The sequence below is a fragment of the Argopecten irradians genome, unplaced genomic scaffold (genome assembly GCF_041381155.1).
Source record: "Argopecten irradians isolate NY unplaced genomic scaffold, Ai_NY scaffold_0486, whole genome shotgun sequence".
Taxonomy (NCBI): domain Eukaryota; kingdom Metazoa; phylum Mollusca; class Bivalvia; order Pectinida; family Pectinidae; genus Argopecten; species Argopecten irradians.
In genome coordinates this window covers 1-4,065 of record NW_027187953.1, presented here as the reverse complement: position 1 = coordinate 4,065, position 4,065 = coordinate 1, and the positions used below count along the sequence as shown (strand labels likewise).

At 30.9% G+C, this 4,065-nt stretch overlaps 1 long non-coding RNA gene across 1 annotated transcript; it reads right to left on the bottom strand.

The window, feature by feature from the left end:
* Window positions 1-1,130: 1,130 nt before the first annotated feature.
* Window positions 1,131-4,059, bottom strand: LOC138312828 (uncharacterized). Its single transcript, XR_011207060.1, has 2 exons — window positions 3,903-4,059; window positions 1,131-3,539 (listed from the first exon to the last, which is right to left on the bottom strand). It is a non-coding gene; the product is annotated as an uncharacterized lncRNA (long non-coding RNA).
* Between the last annotated feature and the right edge of the window lie 6 nt (window positions 4,060-4,065).

The window sequence follows — 4,065 nt, the reverse complement described above, 5'->3', positions numbered from 1 at the left end:
CGATTTGATATGGTCCAAAGCTAGCTCGTGGAGTGACCGCATTTGTGTTAGGTACTTGAACACAACTAGAAGTGACTGGTTAGCTTGACAAATTTGGACGTTTACTAACCTAAGAATACGGATGTAATATATAGTAACTAGTACTAAGGGTCTATTTATACAGGATTTTTTTAGCAGAGACTTAGCTAGAACTGTAAATATAGTAACTGAAAACTATATATATTCCACGCTCAGTTGCACAGCACATGCGATACGGTAGCGATACAGTGACAGCGATACCGCCAGTCGACTATATATTGGGAGCCGTGCTCTCGTTATGGGTGAGTGGTCAACACACTAGCGAAGCTTGCCCGCTGGCTCACTGCGCTGTCGCCGTAGGGGGTCAATGAGAACAATAGGCAGTGGTATTTCCACGAAAAAAATAACGCTTTCAAAACAAAATAACGTTTCCAACGATACTTGTAACGTGGTCACGTAAATAATCACATGTTCTGTTGATGCTAACAAAGTTTCACATGAAAATAACTTAACATTCTGGCAATAACATGGGAAACAAAATCATTAACAATCATTGCTGACACTAACACGTGAAATGAAATGAATAACAATGCAAAATAAATAATAACATCAGCCACTAAATCTAACATCATTTAAAAAAGACAAACGCATGCAAAGATAGAGATAACACAGCAGCAAAAATATAACGTGTGCTAGAAAATGATAACATGCTTTTAGTTTAAGATAACTAAAATTTTGATAATAACAGTAAAACAGATATAACCAACATAAATATTTCAAAAATCACGAATATGGTTAAAATAACAGTTTAAGAACGAAAATTAACAGAACAGGGCTACCAGTGACATATAGGCCTATAAACAGCATCTAGATGAAACTAGGGCACCTGACTTGTGACACTGTCCAGGGAATATAGATTGTCCAACACAGGTAATTATGATGTCATGACACTTTGAGTAACATATTAAAGAATAGAAAAATAATGAATATTTCTTAATTGCCTTAATCTTTTCTTAAAACTATATTTCTTTTGTATGAAGTGGTTCCGTCGGCCATATAATTTCCCATAATGCATTGTGTTTTTCATTTAAATATTACTATAGACAAAGAAGGAATGAAATATATTTTAATTCCTCAAAAATACAGTTTATGTCTGTTTGTCGCCAAGTTTTATCAGTTCCGTCCTTATCTATAACTACATGTCTGTGCCAAATTTCATTGCTGTTAATGGTGTATAACTTGAGATATCCTGTTCACAAGGTGATTTTCAAAACTAGGGGGTATGCTATAAGCTACGTACGCTCCATCGTGCTAAAAATGACATCCTAAATCGATGTATTGAAAAAAGTTGGGGAAAAAATGAATAATAAAAAAAAAATCTAAAAATAGTCATTTTTGGTAAACTTTGACCTAATAGCGAGCTTTTTAACAAGACATATTTTGTGGAAACATGTATTGGGTAAAAGTTAGATATGTCCATTTCCTACAATAAAATACCTTCATATTTGAAATAGCTTTCATACTTTTTGAGTTATAGCAATTTTTGTGTTTTTAGGTTTTACGTCATGGCGGCCATTTTGGAATTTTTGACCTACTGAATTTTGTTCATGGAACACCTTCAGATACATAGTTTAAACATACTGAAATTATCTTTATCCTATGTCTTACCGTTTGACCGATAGAGCGTTCACAAAAACAGGAAGAAGAATAAGAAACTTAACGAAAACAATAGGTCTTTTCACAAATGGTGAAAAGCCCTAATTATATTATTCTACAGATGTGTGAAAAGCCTAAAAATTCCATTTAAATTCTTAGTTATTTTAAGTTAAGGTTAACAAATTAAGTTTATTAAATTCAATAAACAAAATTAAAACTACATTAAATGGCACATATTAAATGGATTCTATCAAAGCACATTCATACAGTTTGATTTTAAAGATTGAATTTCCACATGATCATACATATAGTACAACATCTTTACACATACATTTCTATCTTATAGTTCAAATTCTGCCATATAAATTTCTTTCATTAAGCATTTTGAAATCTCCCATATAAATTATTTATTCTATTTCATCCTATTAAATGAAGTAGCATCTGTTTGATATTTTTTATACAAATTTACAAACAAAGAACGATTTCATTCAGCGGGTTTTTACAAAATAGACATTTTAGAGTTATGGTAAAACCAAGCGAAATCTGCAAAGTGTAGAGCAAGAAAATCAATGATAATATGTATGTTTATATCTTTGGTTTAATTGTAATACATTTTATCAATATGATTATGACACTTGTAATAAAGTCAAGAAGATGAATTACATTATGTGATATTATTCTCATTTGTCCCTTGGAAACAAATGATTTCTCCAATATAATTTACAGAATATATTTATAATTTACAGAATATATTCAAATTTCTGGACATGCATCTTATATTTCTCCATCCACAATACTCCATGGTGCTATAAAACACTGTCGTTGTTATAGCAAAACTGAAGGCAGTTCAGGAGAGAAAACAACTGAACAATACAAGGCCTGCAAAGACTTCCTTTAAAGACTACTGAGACAATGCCACCTAAATTCAAAGCCACACAGTTATTGACAGTGTACCATTATTTAATTATTTTAATATACATCAATAGGACCAATGACTGACAGTGTACCATTATATAATTATTTTAATATACATCATAGGACCAATGACTGACAGTGTACCATTATATAATTATTTTAATATACATCAAAGGACCAATGACTGACAGTGTACCATTATATAAATTATTTTAATATACATCAAAGGACCAATGACTGACAGTGTACCATTATATAATTATTTTAATATACATCAAAGGACCAATGACTGACAGTGTACCATTATATAATTATTTTAATATACATCATAGGACCAATGACTGACAGTGTACCATTATATAATTATTTTAATATACATCATAGGACCAATGACTGACAGTGTACCATTATAATAATTATTTTAATATACATCAAAGGACCAATGACTGACAGTGTACCATTATATAATTATTTTAATATACATCAAAGGACCAATGACTGACAGTGTACCATTATATAATTATTTTAATGTACATCAAAGGACCAATGACTGACAGTGTACCATTATATAATTATTTTAATATACATCAAAGGACCAATGACTGACAGTGTACCATTATATAATTATTTTAATGTACATCAAAGGACCAATGACTGACAGTGTACCATTATATAATTATTTTAATATACATCAAAGGACCAATGACTGACAGTGTACCATTATATAATTATTTTAATATACATCAAAGGACCAATGACTGACAGTGTACCATTATATAATTATTTTAATATACATCAAAGGACCAATGACTGACAGTGTACCATTATATAATTATTTTAATGTACATCATAGGACCAAACTATCTGTTTATCTGTGGTCGCACACATCTACATGTAGCCTTCAGTTTTACTATGAAATATTCTAGGAGTGAATACAGAGACATTAACCCCTGGAATATCAAGAAAGACATTTTTTCAACAAAAATAAAATCTTAGACAACTACAAGTACATGTATAGGTATAAATAAACTGTTCGAAAAATAATCCACAAAACATACAACAATTATATAACAAATTAACCTGAAATTACTGATGTGTGACGTGTACCCAGTGTAACACAACAGTATGTATATGTAACATCGTGTTTACATGTGCAAAATCAATTTCGCACTAACATTTATTTGAGAAAGGATATGTATGTTTGAAAGATTTTGATGATGATTTTAATGTATAATATTATATTTAATTTTGATAAAGATTGTATTGTACAATATTATATAATTGTGTTATAACTAGGTTTCTCTGTTAATTACATTATAGCCAGGTTTTCTTGAGTAAAGCTATCCTCTCATTGTGACCAGCTCCTCAGATGACGTTGGGTGAAAATGGCGACCGTATCATCAAAATGTTTCTTGGTGGCCCCCATTTTGATGGCCACTGCAAATCCTTGAAGCATCTCATCAACACCCTGCCCGA